The sequence below is a fragment of the Gorilla gorilla genome, chromosome 6 (genome assembly GCF_029281585.2).
Source record: "Gorilla gorilla gorilla isolate KB3781 chromosome 6, NHGRI_mGorGor1-v2.1_pri, whole genome shotgun sequence".
NCBI classification, from domain to species: domain Eukaryota; kingdom Metazoa; phylum Chordata; class Mammalia; order Primates; family Hominidae; genus Gorilla; species Gorilla gorilla.
The window spans coordinates 82,171,813-82,186,216 of NC_073230.2; the positions used below are offsets into that span (position 1 = coordinate 82,171,813).

Below are 14,404 nucleotides of genomic sequence, written 5' to 3' on the forward strand. Positions count from 1 at the left end.
TTCCTGAGGTTCCACTGCCATCACTCCATGGCCATATAAAAGATTACAATGCCATAACCCAAGCTATACCTAGCAGTACAACCATATCCAAGCACCTGAGCCCATGCAGAACCTTGTAATCCAAAAAAACAGGCAGCGCAGTACAGCAAGGAGACCACCCCCAAGACAGACACAATGCCAGAGCCCAAGGACCAGCTCCCCAGTATCCACCACTGTCAACCATCTCACCCTCCCAACAGGCAGAACTACCGTGTGCCCTACAGGCCCCTCAAGGCCCAAGGACCATTCTGCCCAGAAACCAGCACCACTGAAGACACTACCCCCATAAGCAGCAGAGCTGCCAGAAATAGCACAAGCTCCCCTAGGGTCTAAGAACCAGCAAGCCCAGCAATATTGCCCCTAGCAAAGCCATGCCACTGCCTCCACAAACACCCACAGTCCAGGCCAGTGAGGCACTCACAGGAACCACAGGCACCGATTATGGCCAAAGAAATCACATGTACACTACTATACTACTACACTACTGTACCCGTCTAGAGGACAAGTCAAAGCACCCCATTCAACCAACACTATAAAATACTTCTCCAGGAAAGTCTTTCCCTATGAAAACTACTCCATAAAAATGGAAAGGGTGACTGTTATACCAGATGTGCAGATACCAATGTAGTAAAAAACAAAAACATGAACTAGCAAGAAAACATGACACTCCCAAAGAAACATGATAATTCTCCAGTAACAGACCTGAAAGAAAGGAAAATCAAGGCCTGTAACAGAATTTAAAATAATGATCTTAAGGAAACTCAAGAGAGATACAAGAGAATACACATAGACAATTCAATGAAATCAGGAAAAGAATTCATGATCTAAATGAGAAATTCAACAGAGATAGATATCACAAAAAAGAGCCAAACAGAAAACTTGAAGGTGAAGAATTCGATGAATGAAATAAATACAACTGAGAGTTTCAACAACATACTAGATCAAGGAGAACAAACAATGTCTGAATTTGAAGATAGGACTTTTGAAATGACCCAGTCAGACCAAAAAAAAAGGAAGGAAGAAGAAAGAAGAAAAGGAGAAAAGAAAAAGAAAAGGAAAAGAAGAAGGAGGAGGAAGAGGAGAAGAAGAGAAGAAAAAGAAAGAAGAAAAGAAGAAGGGAGAAGGGAGAAGGAAGAAAGGATAGAGGAGAGAGGAGGAAGAAGAGCAGGAGGAGGAGCAGCAGCAGGAGGCGTAGGAAAAAAAGCCTACAGGAATGATGGGACACCATTACATGAACAAATGTTTGCATTTAGGAATTCCAGAAGGAGAACAGGTGGGAAAAGACATGGAAAAGTAAACAGGTTTTAATGAAATAAAAGCTGAAAACTTCCCACATTTTGGGAGAGATATGGACATTCAGATCAAGCAAGCTAAAAATTCCTCAAATGGATTAAATGCCAAAAAAAAAAAAAAGCCTCCTTGAGACATATTATAGTCAAACTGTCAAAAGACAATGACAAAGCGAATTCTAAAAACAGCAATTGAAAAGCATCACGTCACATGTAAGGAAACCTCCATAAGAATAACAGCAGATTTCTCAGCAGAAACCTCACAGGCCAGGAGAGAATGGGATGATATATTCTAAGGGCTGGAAAAAAAAAAAAAAAAAGACCACCAAGCAAAACTATCCTCTGGAAATGAAGGAGAAATAAAGCCTGTCCCAGACAAGTAAAAATTGAGGGAATTCATCACACTAGACTGGCCTTACAAGAAAAGCTTAGGGAATCCTACATCAGGAAGTGATTATTACCATCATGAAAATACGCAAAAGTATAAACTCACTGGTAGGGCTGATATACAAATGAGATTAAAAAAAGTATTCAAATGTTACCACTATGGAAGACCACCAAACTGCAAAAAAAAAAAAAAAAAAGCAAGAGAGTAAGAAAGCAAAAACAATATACAAAACAACATGAGTAAGTTATCATCTACCATGAATAACCTTGAATGTAAATGGATTAAAGTCCCTTGTTAAAAGATATAAACTGGCTGAATGAATTTAAAAAAAAACACCCAACTATTTGTTGCCTACAAGAAACTCACTTCACCTGTAAAGATATACACAGACTGAAAGTGAATGGGATGGAAAAATACATACCACACAAACCAAAACCAAAAGCAGCTGGGTGTGGTGGCTCACGCCTGTAATCCCACCACTTTGGGAGGCTGAGGCGGGGGGATCACGAGGTCAGGAGTTCGAGACCAGCCTGGCCAACATGGCGAAACCGCGTCTCTACTAAAAATACAAAAATTAGCCAGGCGTGGTGGTGGGCACCTGTAATCCCAGCTACTTAGGAGGCTGAGGCAGGAGAATTGCTTGAACCTGAGAGGCGGAAGTTGCAGTGAACCGAGATTGTGCCACTGCACTCCATCCTGGGCAACAGAGCAGGACTCCACCTCAAATAAAAAAATTAAAAAATTTAAAAAAGCAAGCAAGAGTAGCTATCCTTGTATAAGATAAAATAGACTTTAAGTCAGAAACTGTAAAATGACACCAAGGAAAAGGTCATTGTGTAACGATAAAGGAATCACTGCAGCAAGAGGATCTAACAACTGTAAATATTTATGTACCTAACACTGGAGCACTGAGATATAAAGCAAACATTATGAGATCTAATGGGAAAGACAGACTCTACTACCATAATAGTCGGGGGCATCAACATCACACACTCTCAGAATTGGACAGATCACCTAGACAGAAAATCAGTAAAGAAACACCAGATTTAAACCATAGGCCAAACTGACCTAACAGACACTGACAAAATATTTCATACTACACCTGCAGAATACACAATCTTCTTATCCATACATAAAATATTCTCCAGGGCAGACCATATTTTAGTCTCAAAAAATGTTAAAAAATCAAAATCCTATCAAGTATGTTTTTGGACAATGGAATAAAACAAGAAATCAGTCATAAAAGGAACATTGGAACCTATACAAAGTAATGGAAACCAAATAGCACACTCTTGAACAGCCAATGAGTCAATGAAGAAAGCAAGAAGAAAATTTAAATATGTACTGAAACAAATGAAAGTAGAAGCAAATGTCAAAACTTAAGGGACAGAGCAAAAGCAGTACTAACAGGGAAGTTTATAATAATAAACAACTATATCAAAAATGTAGAATGATTTCAAATATCAATCTAACAACGCACTTCAGGGAACTAGAAAAGCAAAAACAAACCAAACCCAAAATTACTAGAACAGAAAAAAATAATAATCAGAGCAAAAATAAATGAAGTTGAGACTAAAAGAACACAAAAATCAACAAAACAGAAAGTTCATTTGTTAAAAAGATAAACATCGACAAACCATTAAACTAACCAAGAAAAAAAAGATCCAAATAAATATAATCAGAAACAAAAAGAGACATTACTACTGATACCATAGAAATACAAAGAATCATTAAAGACTGTTATAACCAACTGTACACCAACAAATTGGAAAACCTAGAGGAAACGTAGAAATTCCTGTACACACACAACCTACCAAGAATAAACCAGGAAGAAAGAGAAAACCTGAACAGATCATTAGCAAGATTAAATCAATTATAAAGTCTTCCAACAAAGAAAAGTACATGGCCAGATGGCTTCCCTGGTAAATTCCACCAAACCCAAAACACACACACACACACACACACACACACACACACACACACCTCTCACACTAATACTTTTCAAACTATTTCAAAAAATTAAGGGGTAAGAAATTCTTAGAAACTCAGTATTATACGAGGCCAGTATTACCCTGAAAACAAAACAGGACAAAAACACAACAAAAAATAAAAGGAAAATAGCATGCCAATATCCCCGATGAACAAAGGTATAAAAGTCCTCGGCCGGGCGCGGTGGCTCACGCCTGTAATCCCAGCACTTTGGGAGGCCAAGGCGGGCGGATCATGAATTCAGGAGATCAAGACCATCCTGGCTAATACGGTGAAACCCTGTCTCTACTAAAAAAATACAAAAAATTAGCCGGGCGTGGTGGCAGGCACCTGTAATCCCAGCTACTCAGGAGGCTGAGGCAGGGGAATCGCTTGAACCCAGGAGGTGGAGGTTGCAGTGAACCGAGATTGTGCCATTGCACTCCAGCCTGGGGGACAGAGCGAGACTCCGTCTCAAAGAAATAAGAAAGAAAAAAAAGAAAACTGCATATCACTGAGGAAAGAAATTGAAGAGAGCACACACACAAAAATGGAAAGACATCCCATGTCCATGGGTTGGAAGAATAAATATAGTTAAAGTTATCATACCACCCAAAGCAATTTACAGATTTGATGCAATCCCTATCAAACCACCAAAGACATTTTTCACAGAAATAGAAAACAATTCTAAAAATCACATGGAACCACTAAAATCCCCAAATAGCCAAAGAAATCCTATGCAGAATGAACACAGCTCAAGGCATCACAGTACATGACTTCAAAATATACTATAGCCAGAGGCGGTGGCTCACACCTGTAATCCCAGCACTTTGGGAGGCCGAGGCAGGCAGATCACAAAGTCAGGAGTTCAAGACCAGCCTGGCCAACATAGTGAAACCCCATCTCTAATAAAAATACAAAAAATTGGCCAGGAGTGGTGGCAGGCACCTGTAATCCCTGCTACTCGGGAGGCTGAGGCAGGAGAATCCCTTGAACCAGGCAGGTGGAGGTTGCAGTGAGCTGAGATCACATCATTGCGCTCCAGCCCAGGAAACAGTTTAAAACTCCATCTCAAAAAAAAAAAAAAAAACAAAAAAAAAACTATAAACCTATTTCAACCAAAGCAGCATGGTATTGATATAAGAACAGACACATAGACTCACAGAACAAAATAGAGAACCCAGAAATAAATCCAAATATTTACAGGAAACCAATTTTCGACAAAGGTGCCAAGGTCATGCAGTGGGGAAAGACAATATACAAAAATCAACTCAAAACAGATTAACGACATACACGTAAAACCTGAAACTGTGAAATTACATACTGTGAAAACACAGAGGAAACACTTTAGGACATTGGTCTGGGCAATGATTTTATGAATAAAACTTCAAAATTACAGGCAACAAAAGTAAAAACAAATAAATAGGATGATATCAAACTAAAAAGCTGCTGCACTGCAAAGGAAACAATCAACAGGGTGAAGAGACAACCTGCAGAATGACAGAAAATATTTCCAAACCGTTCATCAAACAAGGGATTAATATCCAGAATATACAAAAAATTCAAACAACCCAACAGCAAAAAAACCCACAAATAATCTGATTTTTAAAAGGTCGAATGATGTAAATAGACATTTCTCAAAAGAACATATACAAGTAGCAAACAAATACATTTTTAAATGCTCAACATCACTAATCATCAGAGAAATGCAAATCAAAACCGCAATGAGATTCCATCTCACCCAAGTTAAAATGACTATTATCAAATAATAACAAATGCTGACAAGGATGTGGAGAAAGGGAACTCTTATACACTGTTGTTGGCAATGTAAACTACCACAGTCATTATGGAAAACAATATGGAGATTCCTCAAAAAACTAAAGCTAGAACTACCATATGATCCAGCAACCCCACTACTGAATATACATCCAAAGGAAAGGAAATCAGTATGTTGAAGAGACAGCTGCATTCTCATGCTTATTGCAGCACTATTCACAATCGCCAAGATACAGAACCAACCTAAGTGTCCGTCAGCAGATAAATGGATAAAGGAAATGTGATATATATTCACAATGGAATATTATTTAGCCCTATAAAAAAGAATGAGGCTGGGCATAGTGGGTCATGCCTGTAATCCCAGCACTTTGGGAGGCTGAGGCCAGTGGATCACTTGAGGTCAGGAGTTTGAAGCCAGCCTGGCCAACTTGGTGAAATCCCGTCTCTACTAAAAATATAAAAAATTAAGCCAGGCGTGGTGGCACGAGCCTGTAATCCCACTTATTCAGGAGGCTGAGGCAAGAGAATCACTTGAACCCGGGAGGTGGAGGTTGCAGTGGGCCAAGATTGTGTCACTGCACTCCAGCCTGGGCAACAGCAAGACTCTGCCTTAAAAAAAAAAAAAAAAGGCTGAGTGCAGTGGCTCAAGCCTGTAATCCCAGGACTTTGGAAGGCCAAGGGAGGCAGATCACCTGAGGTCAGGAGTTCAAGATCAGTCTGGCCAACTTGGCAAAACTCCACCTCTACTAAAAATACAAAAATTATCTGGGCTTGGTGGCGTGTGCCTGTAATCCCAGCTACTTGGGAGGCTGAGGGACAAGAATCGCTTGAACCTGGGAGGCAGAGATTGCAGTGAGCTGAGATCAGGCCACTGCACTCCAGCCTGGGCAAAAGAGCGAGACTCTGTCTAAAAAAAAAAAAAAATTCACATACCATAACATTATCCTATTTAAGGTTTATAAATCATTGGCTTTTGCTATATTCACAGAGTTGTGCATTGTTAGAAATGCTTGCTCCCCAGTGCTACAAAGAAATAGCAACTGAACATAAATTTAATTTTCTCAGCAAGGCCATTTTTTTACTTTCTGCAGAAAGGGTACACTCGCCAGCACTTCTGCCACGAGAATACACTGAACAAAGGAGACAGGGACATTTATAACCTGACACATTCACCCTACTGCTGTTACCAGTTTCCATTGGCTGGAACGGGACCTCACATTCTGTATTTGTCCCAATTGGCTAGCAACTTAGAACTTTTCAAAAGAGGCAAAGGCAGAGAACAAAGGAAGGAGGAAGTAACTTGTGGAATGCTCAGAAAGGTAAAAACACCTCCAAAAAAGGAAGAGAAATAGGCTACGACCTAATGCTTGCTTGGACCAGTATAAGCATGCCAGGGCAAATATTTAGGCTAAATTGTGGGAGCTAAGAATACAAAGTACATTGATTTCTTTATTACGGCTAGCAGATATCTAAGAATGTTAGCACAGGTCTTTAAATAAATTTTGCTTCTAAGAGAAGTTACTATTTATTCTTAATTAGATGGGGAGGAAAGTCTCTTTGAAGAGGAGCCTCTACTTCACTTTTTACATGCATCCATGACCAAAATCCATTTTAAACGTTTTGTCATTCCCAAAAAGAAACCCTATCCCCTCAGGTATTGCTCCTCAACCCCCATATTCCCTCCGGCCCTAGGCAACCACTAATCGACTTTCTGTCTCTACAGATTTGTCTATTCTAGGCAATGCACAGAAATGCAATCTTACTATAGATGCAGCCTGTTGTGATCGGCTTCTTTCACTTAGTATAATATTTTCAACATTAATCCATGCTGTAGCATGTATCAGTACTTAATTTCTTTTTATTGACAGATGACATTCCTTGGAATGGATACACCACATGTCGTTTCTCTGTTCATCAGTTAATGGACATCTGGAGTGTATCTACTTTTTGGATATTATGAATATCTTTTTGAGGCACAAGAATCGCTTGAACCCAGGAGACAGAGGTTACAGTGAGCCAAGATCACACCACTGCGATCCAGCCTGGGTGACAGAGCGAGACTCCATCTGAAAAGAATAAAAAAAAACCCACTGTCATATACAGAACCTCACTCAAGCAATTAAGCCTTACAGCAACCCTGTAAGGAAGGTATGTTGTTTTATTCTACAGTTGAGAAACTGAGGCTCAGAGGCTATTTTAAGAATCCACTGCAAGAAAAGGACAATAATAAAAGCATTTATGTAACATTTAAATCAATTTTCAATGAACCTTTTCTGACATTCTTGTTATATATTTCATGGAAACAGATGGCAAATTCTAATTTTAAAAGCTCATATATTAGTCCTTCTTTACCAGAAGCCATGGTAAATGAAATATCTCCATTTAATTAGACCTTTCTAAAAATCTCATTAAGGAATGTGTTAATCATACTGTTTGCTTTCCAAAACTCTGGGTAAATGTACTGCTCAAGAAACTGAAAGACTGCATTGTTGGCTATGAACAGGAAATTAAGATTGAGGAGCACTACCCATTAGATCCTGTTATTTCTTTTGAATTTTCACCTGTAAAAAAACCAACTACTTATGCCAACAATCTTAAGAAGAGATTAGGATTTATACTTAGTGTAAACTGTGAAACAAGAAAAACTAGAACACAAAATACTTGATTATTTGTCCTACAACCTCAGTATGATGTGATCCCAATACTTCAGTCTACATAATCATATGGCTAACATACTTTTGTCTTGCAAGCGCTCACCTTATAATATCTCAAACTCTGTAAGCACATACTCTATTCCTAAAAAGTGGTTGTTTGGTCACATTTTACTTCTTTTTTTTTTTTTTTTTTTGAGACGGAGTAGCCCAGGTTGGAGTGCAGTGGCGTGATCTCGGCTCACTGCAAGCTCCACCTCCTGGGTTCACACCATTCTGCCTCAGCCTCCTGAGTAGCTGGGACTACAGGCACCCGCCACCACGCCCGGCTAATTTTTTCTATTTTTAGTGGAGACGGAGTTTCACCGTGTTAGCCAGGATGGTCTCGATCTCCTGACCTTGTGATCTGCCCGCCTCAGCCTCCCAAAGTGCTGGGATTACAGGCGTGAGCCACCGCGCCTGGCCATATTTCTTTCTTTTTTTTTTTTTTTGAGGAGTCTCGCACAGTCACCCAGCCTGGAGTGCAGTGGCGTGATCTCAGCTCACTGCAACCTCCACCTCCTGGGTTCAAGCAGTTCTCCTGCCTCAGCCTCCCAAGTAGCTGGGATTACAGGCGCCTGCCACCATGCCCAGCTAATTTTTTGTATTTTTTTAAGTAGAGACGGGGTTTCCCTCTGTTGGCCAGGCTGGTCTTGAACTCCTGACCTCGTGATCCGCCTGCCTCAGCCTCCCAAAGTCCTGGGATTACAGGCATGAGCCACTGCGCCCGGCCTGATCACATTCTATTTCAATGCTGCCATGTTCCAGCAATACCCTTCACTGAAATAGTAACTGTAGACCATGGCACACAGGTTATTTCAACCTCAGCACAATTGCCATTTTGGACTAGATAATCCTTTGTTGCGGAGCGCTGTCCTATGCATTAGGGAATGCTTAGCAACATCCCCAGCCTCTACCCACCAGATACCAGCAGCACTCTCCTTGGTTCTAACAATAAAAAATATCTTGAGACATTGTCAAATGTTCCAAATCTCTGTGTGGGACAAGAAATAGCAATTTTGCCCCCAGTTGAGAACCACCGATTTAACAGGATGACCTAAGAGATACTTTTAGTGTTTTGTTTTTTGTTTGTTTTTACCACATCTCTAGATAACTAAAAGAGGAAATACATGTAAAAGAATATGGTATAGTAGCCCACGCCTATAATCTCAGCACTTTGGGAGGCTAAGAGGGGAGGATTGCTTCAGGCCAAGAGTTCGAGACCAGCTTGAGAAACATAGTGAGACCCTGTCTCTATCAAAAAATAATAATAATAATAATAAACTGGATAGGCATTGTGGCACAAGCCTGTAGCTGGAGTTACTCAAGTGGCTGAGGCAGGAGGATCACGTGAGCCCATGGGTTCAAGGTACCAGTGAGCTATGATTGCACCACTGTACTCTAGCCTAGGTGACAGGGCTTAATATGGGATGATAGTATTGTGGCTATATTATTTTTTAACAGATCTTATTATTTACATTTTACATGATCTGTCAATTGAAGTATGTACAGATAAAACAATATGATGGCGAGGATTTGTATTAAAATAGGTAAATGGAATATGATTATCCATATGATGATAAATGTTCACCGAGGTTTAATATACTATTCTCTCTCTGCTTACGTTAAAAAAACTCTATAATAAGAATTTTTTTAAAGTGGGTAGAGAGGGGTCAGGCGCGGTGGCTCACTCCTGTAATCTCAGCACTTTGGGAGGCCAAAGAGGGCAGATCACGAGGTGAGGAGTTCAAGACCAGCCTGGCCAAAATGGTGAAACCCTGTCTCTGGTAAAAGATACAAAAAATTAGCAGGGCATGGTGGCACACACCTGTAATCCCAGCTATTCAGGAGGCTGAGGAAGGAGAATGGCGTGCACCCGGGAGGCGGAGGTTGCAGTGAGCCAAGATCGTGCCATTGCACTCCAGCCTGGGTGACAGAGTGAGACTCCATCTCAAAAAAAAAAAAAAAAAAGAAGGGGGGGTAGAGGGGTTAACAAAGGTCTCAGTAGGTACATGAACAACTTGCTGTTAAGAAAAAAATTATAGTTGAGGTAAACAATACACAGCTGAATGCCTGGGAAGAAGAGCTAGGCACCAAGGCTAATGTGGTGAACTGGAGCACTGAAAAGCACATGCATGCTCCTGGGATTTAGAAAGGCACACTGGACAGGAGACATGCTAAGAAGCGGCCTAGGAAGAGTCTAAACTTTCACCTCTGCCTGATCTTTAGGCTCAGCACAAGCAGGAAGCAAAGGCTAAGGCAGAGTCGTAAATGGCCTGGCTAAACATTAAAAGAGTGTTCCAGGCCGGGTGTGGTGGCTCAAGTCTGTAATCCAGGCACTTTGGAAGGCCAAGGAGGGTGGATCACTTGAGGCCAGGAGTTTGAGACCAGTCTGGCTAACACCGTGAAACCCCGTCTCTACTAAAAATACAAAACATTAGCCAGGTGTGGTGGCGGGTGCCTGCAATCCCAGCTACTCAGGAGGCTGAGGTAGGAGAATGGCATGAACCTGGGAGGTGGAGCTTGCAGTGAGCCGAGATTGCGCCACTGCACTCCAGCCTGGGCGACAGAGCGAGACTCTGTCTCAAAAAAAAGAAAAAAAAATTAGCCAGGTGTAGTAGCACACACCTGTAATCCTAGCTACTCAGGACGCTGAGGCATGAGAATTGCTTGAACCCAGGAAGCGGAGGTTGCAGTGGGCCAAGATTCCACCACTGTACTACAGCCTGGGTGACAGAGCAAGACCCTGTCTCAAAAGGAAAAAAAAAAAAGCGAAAGAAATGTTCCAAGACAGAGTCAATCTGCAAAGACTGGGAGAAGCTTTTTTTTTTTTTTTTTTTCCAATTTTTTTCTTTGGCTCCATGAGCTCAAGGAAATCTCTGTCAAATCATTAGCTGACCCCTAAGCTTAAGATACAGACTTCAGAGATAATATAAAACAAAGAATAAAATCTTTACAAGTATAGTTTAGAAAACTCACTAAACAAACAAAACCCAGAGCAAGCAATAAAAAACAAACCCTGAAGAGTGAGAAAAATCTGACTTCCAGAGTTAACACATTCTAATAATCAAAATATGCAGTTTTCTTTTTTTTTTTTTTTTGAGACGGAGTCTTGCTGTGTTGCCCAGGCTGGAGTGCAGTGGCGCGATCTTGGCTCACTGCAAGCTCCACCTCCCGAGCTCACGCCATTCTCCTGCCTCAGCCTCCCGAGTAGCTGGGACTACAGGTGCCCACCACCACACCCGGCTAATTTTTTGTATTTTTAGTAGAGACAGGGTTTCACTGTGTTAGCCAGGATGGTCTCAATCTCCTGATCTCGTGAGCTGCCCACCTCGGCCTCCCAAAGTGCTGGAATTACAGGCATGAACCACCATGCCAGGCCAAAATATGCAGTTTTCAACAAAACATTTCTTTGCATACAAACCATGCAAAGAAACAAGTGTGGCCCATTCCCAGCATGTATTAGCAAAAACTCTCCCTGAGGAAGCACAGACATTAGACCAACTAAAAAAATACTTTAAGCCAACTATCTTAAACATGCTCAAAGAGCTAATGGAAACCATGTACAAAGAGATGAAGGAAACCAAGAAAACAATGTCTAAACAAATCCAGAATATCAATGAAGAGATACAAATGATAAGAAGGAACCAAACAGAAGATGTGAAAGAATAATAACTGAAATGAAGACTTCACTAGAGGGTTTCAACAGAAGATTTGAACAGGCAAAAGAAAAACCTCAGTGAAGTGGAAGACAAATCAATTTGGAATTATCTTGCCTAAGTAGAAAAAAAAAGTGTGAAGAAAATTGAACAGAGCCTTAGCACACCATCAAATTGAAAAGAGCTGGGGGCACCATCAAGCATACCAACATATGCATAATAAAAGTTCCAGAAGGAGATAAGAAGGAACAGAAAGAACATGTGAAGAAATAATTATTTAAAAATTCCCAAATTTGGTAGAAGACTTGAATTCACAGAACTAAGAAGCTCAACATACTCTAAGTAGTACAAACACAAAGAGATCCATACCAAGATATGTTATAATCAAACTGCTGGAAGAATAAGACAAAGAAAGTAACTTGAAAGAAGCGAGAGAGAAGGCACTCATCACGTATAAGGGATCCTTAGTAAAATTAAAAGCCAATTTCTCAGCAGAAACCATGGAGGCCAGAAGGCAGTGGGAGAGTATATTTAAAATGTTACAAGAAAAAAACTGTCAGTCTAGATTTCTATATCTAGCAAAACAATTCTTCAAAACTGAAGGAGACATTAAGACACTGACAAATAAAGGCTGAGGGAGTTCACTGCTAACAGACCTGCCCTACGATAAATGCTAAAGGGAGTCCTTCAGACAAAAATGAAAGGACACTAAATAGACCCATATCATACAAATATACAAAGAACAACATAAAGGTAAAATACATAGGTAAATACAAAAGTCATCACTGTTGTATTTTTGGATTTTTGTTTGTGTTTGTTTTTCATCTGTTTGTTTCGAGACAGGGTCTTGCTCTGCCACCCAGGCTGGAGTGCAGTGGCACAATCAAGGCTCATTGCAACCTCCACCTCCCAGGCTTATGATCACCCCCACCTCAGCCTTCTGGAGTAGCTGGGACCTCAGACATGCACCACCATGCCCAGCTAATTTTTGCATGTTTCGTAAAGACAAGGTTTCATCATGTTACCCAGACAGATCTTGAACCCCTGGGCTCAAGTGCTCCACCCACCTTGGAGTCCCAAGGTGCTAGTATTACAGGCATAAGCCACTGCACCCGGCCAGTATTTTTGGATTGTAACTCCTCTATTTTTTCTCTTGATGATGTAAAAGACAAATGTATAAAACAGCAATTATAAATCTATGTTAATGGGCATACAGTATATAAAGTTGTAATTTGTGACAATGACATAAAGGAGGCGGGACAGAGCTGTTTATGGGCAAAGTTTTTGACTATTATTGAGTCAAATAATATCAATTCAAAATAGTGTTACTAATTCAAAATAGTCAATCCCATTAATAACTGATTTCATATTTGTAACATTGTCTACTTGCTAAAATTTATTCGTAATCTCCAAATAATCATAACAAAATAACCCCCAAATCAAGTTATTATAAGCATTTATAATAATCAAAACAATATTTTTAATAACTGGAAAAAAAAGAATTATAACTCTTCTGCCAATACGGAGATAAATTAAGAGATGACATTGACTAGAAAGTATTAAATCATTTTGGTTGCTAAAGGGAGAAATAATGAGAATCTGAAACATAATCAATAGAATTAGATAAGCAAATGGATAGAGTGGGTTTGAGAAAAAGAGAAGAAATGTCCAGTCTGGGCCATTAGATGGCTAATAGTGCCATTACCCAAAACAGAACAAGTTAACACAAGCCTAATAAATTCCATGATAAATACATTAAGCTTGAAATGACTGCGGATGATCCAAGAGAAGATATGCAACAGGAAATTGGAAATGGAGAAGGAAAACTCAGAAAAGAGACTGAGACTGGAGATAAAGTATTTAAAGATGTCAAACTACAGGTAAATGAAGCCACGGAAATGGTTTACTTCTCCTACCATCATAACACAGAGTCATAAAAGACGGCTGAAGGACAGAAGCAGAAAGAAGAGCTAACAGGGGAAACTGAAAAGAAACTGACAAGGGTGGGTGGGGTACTAGAAGAGACTGGTATCTCTGAATCCAACAGAAGGAGTGGCCTCCCCCTTCTTTCCTAGCATGCCTCACTGGAGTTCAACTAAGATAAGAATTAAGTAGCTTCTATTAGATCTGATAGTAAGGAAGTCATTAGTGACCACAACAAAATGAGCTGCTATGAAGACATGAGTTGGCATAGAGAACTAGGAGTTGAAGAGTAAGCAGTTGTAAGTGAAGCAAAGAAATGGGTTAGTAGGCTGGGTGCAGTGGCTCACGCCTGTAATCCCAGAACTTTGGGAGGCCGAGGCAGGCGATCACCTGAGGTCAGGAGTTCAAAACCAGCCTGGCCAACATGGTGAAACCCCATCTCTACTAAAAATACAAAAATTAGCTGGGCATGGTGGTGTGCACCTGTAGTCCTAGCTACTTGGGAGGCTGAGGCAGGAGAATCACTTGAACCCGGGAGGCAGAGGTTGCAGTGAGCCGAGATGACGCCACTGCCCTCCACCCTGGGCAACAAGAGCGAAACTCCATCTCAAAAAAAAAAAAAAAGAAAAGAAAAAAAAAGAAATGGGTTAGTAGCAAGCACCACCGCCCCCA

General features: G+C 40.5%; 1 protein-coding gene across 1 annotated transcript in view; it reads right to left on the reverse strand.

The window, feature by feature from the left end:
• Positions 1-14,404, reverse strand: part of LOC129534728 (S-adenosyl-L-methionine-dependent tRNA 4-demethylwyosine synthase TYW1B) — a 269,648-nt gene that overhangs the window by 162,643 nt on the left and 92,601 nt on the right.